The sequence below is a fragment of the Olea europaea genome, chromosome 19 (assembly GCF_002742605.1).
Source record: "Olea europaea var. sylvestris chromosome 19, O_europaea_v1, whole genome shotgun sequence".
Taxonomy (NCBI): domain Eukaryota; kingdom Viridiplantae; phylum Streptophyta; class Magnoliopsida; order Lamiales; family Oleaceae; genus Olea; species Olea europaea.
The window spans coordinates 6,748,430-6,758,305 of NC_036255.1; the positions used below are offsets into that span (position 1 = coordinate 6,748,430).

Genomic DNA, 9,876 nt, shown 5'->3' on the forward strand with positions numbered 1-9,876 from the left:
TTCATACAAAAACATTTGACGAGATTTGGTTGCTCTATCAATCCTCACCTCAAAACTAACCATGCCATCACAATCCTTCATTTATGTTATGAATTGATCGCAAGATAATAATAGTAATGAAATAAATGGAAATACAATAACAACACCAATGTATATGTGGCAATGCAAAACAGGAAAAAATCACAGGTAAATGATGAGAATTTCACTGTAATCAATAGTAATTGTGTTTACAACAAGATTCTAATACTCTCAATTAAGATGGAAAGCTCACAAAATGTTGTATGAATTATTCTCTTAACTATACAAGTCACGACTTATATAAATATATAAGCCATAAACCAAGTTGTAGATAAATATGAGACCAGAAAATGTGTCAAAATGCGAAACGGGCCTGGGCAGGATTATCCTATCGCTCGAGCGATAGACTACCAATGCCGCTCATCGTCAAGCGATAGGAGAGCGGCAAATCTTGGGGGAAAATATGCAAGTGATGCTCAAGCTACCAGCTAACAGCAGGTTAGTAAAAATGTGGCAACTTTTCTCTTCGGTCCATAATTTTTTATCTTTTCAAGATCACTTCAACCAAAATTCCAATATTCACTAGAATTTAGTCAAATTATAACAAATATCCACCTTGAACCAAATTCGAATACAAGGAATTTCAAAACACACCTTTATGTCAAATCAATAACAAATACTAGCTAAGTTCAACCAATGCTCAATCTTAGTGACGGGAAGTAGTGTTGTTCACTTATTAGTAGGATTATCTTTGATATCAACCTTGCTCACTATAATATCATCAGGAGCAATCACTTCACGCATAAAATGGTACCTCGCATCAATGTGCTTAGTCATCTCATAAAACATGTGACCCTTAATATAAATGATAGCAATCTAACTATCACAATACACTGTAGAAATTTGCAAGTTTCACTGATTTCACCAATTGATCCCCTCATGTCTTTGTAATAGCCATGTACTCTGCCTCTGTTGTGTACAATGCTACAATATTCTTTATTCTATAAAGTAGCTTTTTAGCTAATAGCATAGCCTCTAGGCGTAAACACATACCCAGTAAGTAATTTCCTCTTACCAAGATTTTTTTGCATAATCTGAATCCATATATACTCAATTTGTATTTCTATCAAAATACTACCAAGCATTAGTAGAGCCTCTCCAATATCTAAATATCAACTACACTATTTGCTAATGTTCTTTGCCAGGATTTGCCATGTTCTTGATAATTGCTCTGACTTTATAGGCCAAATTTGGTTTTGTACAAACCATAGCACAATTTCTTCATCCAACTAAGAAAACTAGCTAGATGATAATTTAAAAGTGGACATCTAAGGGAGTATTTACAACTTTTGCATTCAGCATATTAAACCTGTAAAGTACATTCTCAATGACCTCCTTCTGACTTAAATACAATTTGTCAGCTTTCCTATCCCACAAGATCTTCATATCAAGAGTCTTCTTTATTGTATCTAAGTCTTTCATCTCAAACTCTTCACAAAATTGAGCTTTTATATTTATGAGCTCTTCTTTATCCTTGGCTGCTGTGAGCATATCATCAACATAAAACTGTAAATATGCAATCGATCCACTAAGTCCCTTTTTTAGGTACACACAAATATCATAAGCACTTCTAATAAGATTTTTAGTCATGAATAAATAAAGATGACAACAGGGCGGGTCAAACCGACCCCGTCTAACCAAACCTCACCCCACCCCATCTTAGACGGGGCGGGACAACTTTTTGCCCTATTTATTTTTTACATTTTCAAAATTTCGAGTTATATTATTTTTAGAGAATAAAATACAAATTCAAAATGGATTTTTAACGGGTGAATTGTCTAGAAATAAAATTATTTTTAATCCTTCTTTTTCCTTCATGGGGTGGGTTCCCATTGGGGCGAGCCGGGGGGGGGGGATTTTTTTGTCATCACTATAAATGAATCAAATCTTTTATATCACTGCCTCGACGACTATTTCAATCCATAGTCCATATAGGGACTTATTCAACAAGCGCACATAGTCTTCCTTTCCAGAACTATGAAACCCTTTAGTTGTTGTATGTTAACGCTCTCATTAAGTTCTCAGTGTAGGAATGTTATCTTGACATCCATCTGTTCAAGCTCCAAATGATTCTTAACCAAAACTCCAAGTAAATTTTGAATTGAACTATGCTTTACAACTTGTGAAAACATATCTTTGAAGTCAACACTTGAAATCTGACTATAGTTCTCTACTATCAGTCTGGCCTAATACCTTGCATCTTCAATCCCTGATGTCCTTTTTCTTCCTTTTGAGCACCCAGTTATAGTGAACAACCCTTTGTTTTTAGATAATTTAACCAAGTTTTAAGTATCCTTTTTATTCAATTATTTTATCTCCTCATGCATAGCAATAAACCATTTTCTAGAATCACTGATTGCCTCTGAATCGTAATAGATTCTTTAGTGGAATCACTACAATCAGCTACACTCAATGCATAAGCTACTAAGTCCGCCTCTCCATATTTCTATGGAGGTTTAATCTGCTTGCTAGGTTTATTCTTAATAATCGAATATTGTAGTACTGGTGGCAATGTAGGCGAAGAAGGCATGGTGTTATCGTCTGTAGCTCTGAACTAGACTGATCTGAAGTGAATTGTTCTAAAACCTCTTATTGTTTTCTTAAAGTAATTTCTAACCCCATCAGAGTTGAATAATTCTGTATCTCAGTTTTACCAGAATCCCTACGAGGTGAATCATGAACCGTAGCAAGTTCATTCAACACTACATCTCTACTAGCCACCATCTTCCCTTTTTGGGACAACATAATTTATACCTATTCACACCTAATTCAAACCCGAGAAAAACGTACTTTCTAGACCTAGTCTCCTACTTTCCATTATCCATATGTGTATAAACAGGACATCCAAAGATCTCCAAATCAGAATAACTAGAAGGGTTTTTAGATCATACCTCTTCTGATATATTTTTTCAATGGCAACTAAGGGATAGCAATTAATCAGAAAACAAGCTGTAGTAACGACTTCAGCCTAAAAAGTCTTAGCCATCCCAGAATTTTAAAGCATAAAACAATTTTTTTTCCATCAAAGTTTTATTAATTTGTTTTGTCACACCATTTTGTTGAAGAGATTCAGGCACTATCATGTGTCTCGAGATGCCTTTAGCCCTACTTAAGCTATTGAATTCATCTGAACAAAACTCCAACCATTGTTTTCCACTCATTGAAGGTCCCAAACACATCACTTTTCTGTGTAAAAAAGAATACCCAAACTTTCCTAATAAGAACCTCCTTTAGTAGGCATTCTCGTCGATCCCTAAAGATCTTAATGGATATATTCAATTATTCCCTTCATGTTGTGTCTTTCTTTATTGAACATGTATTCCCTTCATGTCGTGTCTTCCTTTAGTGAATCTAACTCTTTTCTATTTTTCAAAGACATAATGCTCAAAGAACTTTATTTTATTAGACTTTTGTCCATCAAGAAATCCATTCCTACTCAATTTTGTCATACCATTCTCACTCATATGCTCTAGTCGCATATGTCAAAGTTTTGTAACTTTCTCATTTGTTGAAAAAGAAATAGAAACTGCTATATCCCATATAACCGTGGACCTTTCAAAATCTACAATTGTGTAGAGCTTTATGTTCCTTCATGACAACAAAAGCACCTAGAGTCAAGCGTGCTTAAAGATATGAGATTCTGTTTCAGTTTTAGAATATGCCTTACATCTGTAAGTGTTCTAATAGCTCTATCGAACATTTTAATTATGACTGTACCAATTTCAACAAATTTGCAAGGCATGCTAGTTTTCCATAAGCACTACACCTCTCGAAGCTTCTTTATATTTGTAAACCAGCCCTATTGGGATATATGAAAAGTACAAGTTAAATTAAGAACCCATTTTTCACAAGATTTGGAACCAATGTCAGAAATCACAAGAAGCTCTAATTCACTTTGCCCATTTTCCACAACATCAGCCTCCACTGTGTTTTCAAGTTGTTCTCCTTTATCAGTAGCACAAGCAGCTTTGTTTCTATTTTTAAAAGCATAGCAAGCAACTCTAATATACCCATTCTTCTTACACTAATGATACACTTTCTTTGCATGTTTAGATTTTGATCTGCCCCACAATTTTTATAAAAATTTCTATCTTGATTTCTCCTACGATCAATCAGGCCTTTAGCCTGACTCCTAGATCCACTTGCAAGATGTCTCATCTTCTTCTTAGACAGTAAATCATTATAGACCTCATCCATAGTGAGAGTATCCCGACTATGGAAAATAGTTTTTCTAAAAATCATATATGATAGTGGCAATGAACACAACATCAAACTCAACCTTACCGTCTCTAAATTAGCCACAATTTCTTTGAACATAGTTAAGTGATCACCCAATGACATCTCTTCGAAACATCATATGAGAATACAACCGCTACTTTTAGTAAAACTTATTGGTTGAGTTCTTCATCATACAAATTTGAGATTGGACTTTTCGATCCTTATGCTACTTTTCATCTTGTATCTAGGCTGTAGTCTTCTTATTAAAGCCGAGTAAGGCTTCCTTCAAATTCATCTACACAAAACGACTTTCATCTTCACTTTTCATAGATTAAATCTCGTGTTTCGATCTAGCAACAGAATATCGTATTTCATCATTGCCATGTGGAGTTATCAACCTTGCTTTAATACCACTTGTTATGAATTGATCGCGATATAATGAAATAGATATGAACACAGTAAGAGCACCAAGATTTATGTCGAAATCCAAGATACAAAAAAACCAGAGGTAAAGGAGGAGAATTTTTACTATAATCAATATCAATTGTGTTTACAACAAGACTTCGTATAAATTGTTTTCTTAACAATACAAATCGTGACTTATACAAGCTATAGAAATCAAGTTGTAGATGAATATAAGTCCAGAAAAAGAGTCAAAATACGAAATGAGTCTGGACTAGATAACCATGTGGCTCTAATGATAGGCTAGTCGCTCGAGCGCCAGGCAAGGGACAAGTTTTGGGAGAAAATATGTAGGCGTCGCTCAAGAGCTAGATAGCAGATGCGTAGCAAAAATGTGGCAACTTTTCTTGTTGGTTCATAATTTTGATTTATTCAAGACCATTTCAATCAAAACTTCAATACTCATTAGAATTTGGGTTAAGTTACCAAAATTTACTTCTTTGCAGGGTGATGATTTGGATTATTTGCCAATCCTGAAAAACAGATACATCTAATCAACAATTCATGCTTGTTGGATATATTACTCGATGAAGTTCATGCTTATTGAATCCTACTCTAAAATTATAATTTGGTGAACTCATTGTGTAACCAATCCTTCCTACCACGTAAAATCATACATATCTAAAGGTCTATTTGGAATGACTTTTGAAAAGTGAAAATAAGCCTTTAAGACCCAAAAGCTATTTTGGACCTGTTTAGCTAATTTTATCAAAGTGGTTCTGGAAGTTAAAAGAGTTGTTAGAGGAAATTGGTCCAGTGTGAATTCTTATAAGAGCATTTTTGGAATAGACAATACTTTTAAAAATTAGTTTCCAAACAAAAATTAAGGCAACTTCCTCTAAAAGCTCTTCTATAGAATGCAAAAGTCATACTGAACAAGCCTTACATTTGCGCAGAATGCAACAACTTTATTGAAGCAAGATAGAAATTTTAAGTTGGGATGTTCCTCTAAAATCTAAGTCATCCTCAATGCTATAGTGTTATGTAGTACACGAAGATGCAATGTCTTTATGTCTCTGATGATCAGATACGCTCCATTATGATAAAATAGAGAAATTTACATATGCTTATCATGATACAAACACAAGATGTGAAAGGCTGAAAGGTAATTCAAAGTCTATAACAAAAACATGCCTATTGCTATAATCCTAACACACAATACAATGAACTCTTGAATAGAAGAGGATTGTGAATCACATAATGCAAATAGACATCATTGTTATGGTAAAACAATCTTTGATCAAGATAACTGACTTGATTGAGAGCATACCCCAGAGTATTATGCAAGTTGCGAACAACCGATATCAACTTCTCGAGACTACTAATGCAATATTTGAGAATGGAAGCAAATATGATATTGTACTATTAAGATATATGTACATGTAATTCTGCAAGTATAGGATCGTGACAACTAATAAAGTGAATATTTGAGTTCAAATATCGTTCCCACAAAGATTAATATTTACAATCAAATTTTATTCCTTATTTCAGCTCCAATCTAAATTGATGTGGTAAAAACTTAACAAATCAAGCGTTTATGTTTTAACTAATTTATACTAATCTTAACTAAATTAACCTAACTAATCTAATTTTTGGAAAACTATTGGGTTAAGTGGTCAGGAATTTCTTTCACTTAGATCATCTAATATTCAATCAATCCAAATTCACTCAACTCCTTTTTCATAATATTAATATTGGAATTAACTAATTTTATGTAGTAATCTCCCTCGAGTAAAACTAACCTTTTTCACATACTCGAATTTACTATATCTCTGTGCAAATTCAAACACATGTAAAATCATTCAATTTTAAGAATTCAATCATAATGGCATAACCTATAAAAGTATCTCTCAATCTCTTATAACCCCTATATCATTTATTGGCCGAGTTAGAATTATATATTACATCTCGTGTTCAATACTATCCCTAAATCAATCAATTGGTGATCAAACAATTGAAGTATTAAACATACAATAAATAACTAACACACAATTAAGTTGCATGAAATTTTTGGAATTAAATAAATATTATACCTAAGTTACATTGTTCATCTTGACAATGAATTATTTAGTCAATCTTAATTGAGAAAATAAATACTAAAAAGGTGAAAAAAATCACCTAGTTCAATACAAAGAATAAAGAAAAGAATCCTAATGGTTGTTATTCCTTGGCATCCAATTCCCAACAATGTATAGTCAATCTCTTCTTCCAAACTTGTATATCTCTCTATCAATTGTGTTTTTCAACATTCAAATCCCAAATTTAGATACAAATCTTGAGGATTCAATATATTTGATTGAGTAGTTATGCCTCAAGATCGTATTTTTAGCCTCCCAATTTTTTGGAATGAGAGATTCTTATTTATATATCAAATTTAGATCTAAAATAGAGTTCTAATAGGATAAGGAATCATGATTTTAATCGAAGTATTATATCTCAAATTATTGGAATTTAATACTTCTTTATGTGATTGGGTCTTTGTTTCTACTTTTAACTCAAATTGAGTTTTTAAATTTTGCATTGAGTTCTTTCAACTTTTCAAACATGACTCCTTTTTCTCCAACTTCCAGAATATGTTCAACTTTGCTGCTTTTTGATAAATTATTACTCCTTTTCACCCTCTCCTAACATTATTAAAAAGCCACAAAAGTTAAAGCCTCCGTTTGGAGCACATTATAATGGCAATTTTTTTTTTTAAATTTCATTATTTAACGGTGGAAGAATCAATAAAAAAAATACCAAAGGTATTAACTTTTCATACTTCAATTTCACATCATTGTACCGATGAAAATGCATCGGACAAAATTACCCTCAATTACACTATACATTTGATGCAATGCTCCACAAGAGCATGTCAAGGGCAGTTTGGAAAATTTAACTGAAACATCCATTGAAAAGTCAAGACAAATGTCAGACTGCAACAAGATATACAGGCGTGGGGACCACATATTCTAAAAATGAGAAGAAAAAGGACAAATAATGGGGGCCAAACGAACACTAAGTATTGAGTTCACAAAATTATATCCAAAAACTATTTTTGAAGACCAAGATAAATGTAAATTTTACACTTATCAATTAACACTAAAAATCATATGGTTATCAATGTGATTAAACCTATAAACAATAATCAGAGCCAAAATACATCATTGTGATTAATTTGGTTGCTGAGTGGAGAACAATATCGACGCCAAGAGTCAGAGCCTTCCGGTTGAGAGGCGTTGCAAATGTCCCATCTATGCACACTAAGGCTATTTTTCATGGCAAAACTTTGAAGCCAACTCAACGTCGACACATCTCAAGAATGGATTGGTTGGAGACTCTGTAAAGAAAAGAGTAACCTGCACAGAAGGGTACAGTCTTCAATCAACATTACCTGTATTGCTAATTCTTACAACTATAAAGAACTTTCTATAGAAGTATATAGAAAATGCTATAGAAATTTCCATTTTGGACAGCACAGTGTCGATGAATATGTCAGATTTTCTATAGCAGTCCATATGCCCATCAGCATGGACCAATGCCATCAACTTGACGGTGCTAACACACATTCAAAAGCCATCAATATTGTTGATTCAGCCCCGTCCAATGCACTGTTGCAGTTATAAGAAACAAAAAATTAAGACCTCATATGATTAAATCACAGTCTTGCCAAATGAAAATTTAAAAAAATGAAACTGAAAAAGAGAAATGACCTTATCTTCTCCTTTGCAACCACAGCGGTATAATTGTCATAGCAACCATATTCAAAACTTGCCCGAACTTTTTTTCATCACAACCATCTCTAACAGTAATTTCTCATACATTTTCTCAATCAATGAGCTTGATATACCCCAAAAAAAGTAAAAAAAATAAAAAATCTTGAAAACAAGATTTAAATAATATGTATGTGACTCACTCTGATAGCTTTAGCTTTTCAAAACAAGTGGTTCAACATGAAATTAGAACAAATAAAGATACACATACAATGAAATTGTAAGCATGACAAGGTTTTGATGAAGAAAAATGAACATTGCCTATATGCAAGAGGACATATTGAAGACTAGACTTAAATGATATACGTGTAACCTTCTCCAATATCTCGAGCTTTTGAATGAATTTGTTCAATATGATATACCCTACATCAGTTATTTATGAAAATAACAATGGATTGAAGTAGTCATGTTAACAAGGTTGACATTTTAAAATGAAATTGAGCCCCATTTTTTTGAAAAAATACATTCTTAAACAGTGTTTCAACCACACAATCTTCAATGTAATAATATTACACGAAAATCTAAATTTTTTTTTTTATTTTTTAACTACACATTTCACATTATTACACTATTCAAAAATGCATTTTCTTGGCAAAAATGGGGCTCAAACAAGGGTTAATACAGTATTGGAGTCCAAAATGCTCAAACGAGCAATTCGATCGATCCAAAACTTGAATGATCAATTGGATTTTGAGATTTGGTTTCTCAAATGGGCCACCATCTTAAGGAGTATTTTAGGGTAGAATCTCATATTAGCTACATATGAAAATAATAAATATCACTTAAAGGTTTAGGCTACCCTCTTAATAAGGTTAACCTTTTAAAATGAAATATCAATTCAGTATTACAAACCAAAATGGTTGATCGAGCAATTTGATATGCCCGAAACTCAAAACGATTTCGATATTAGTATTCTCAAATGAGCTACCAGTTGACGACGTTGTTAAGGGTATAATCTCATATCAAGAATATATAAAATATATCCGACATATAAAAGTTTGGACTATTCCTCCTAACATAGTTGACCTTATAAGGACAATGTTCCAGACACAAGACCACCAAAGCATCAGTTATGAGTATCTCGAAATCAATGAGCTCAAAAGTTTTCTTGAAAAAATAAGCAGACGTGTTAACTACTGGAGAGTTACTGCATGACTAACAATGCCACGACCTAATCTTTCACCCACCAGGGTTTATTAAATTCCCATCAAGATAGAGGAATGCATATGTTTATGAAAAGTATCAAACTTCTTTATTTGTTCTGCGCCGTGTATTGTCAATTTTTTGCTGGAATGAGAAAGGAAGGGAGGAGGGAATCCCAGATGGAAAGGATAATATCAGAAAACACATTTAACTCTTTTTTTCT

General features: G+C 33.0%; 1 pseudogene; it reads right to left on the reverse strand.

Moving 5' to 3' along the window:
* Positions 1-747: 747 nt before the first annotated feature.
* Positions 748-9,703, reverse strand: LOC111368275 (annotated as a pseudogene).
* Between the last annotated feature and the right edge of the window lie 173 nt (positions 9,704-9,876).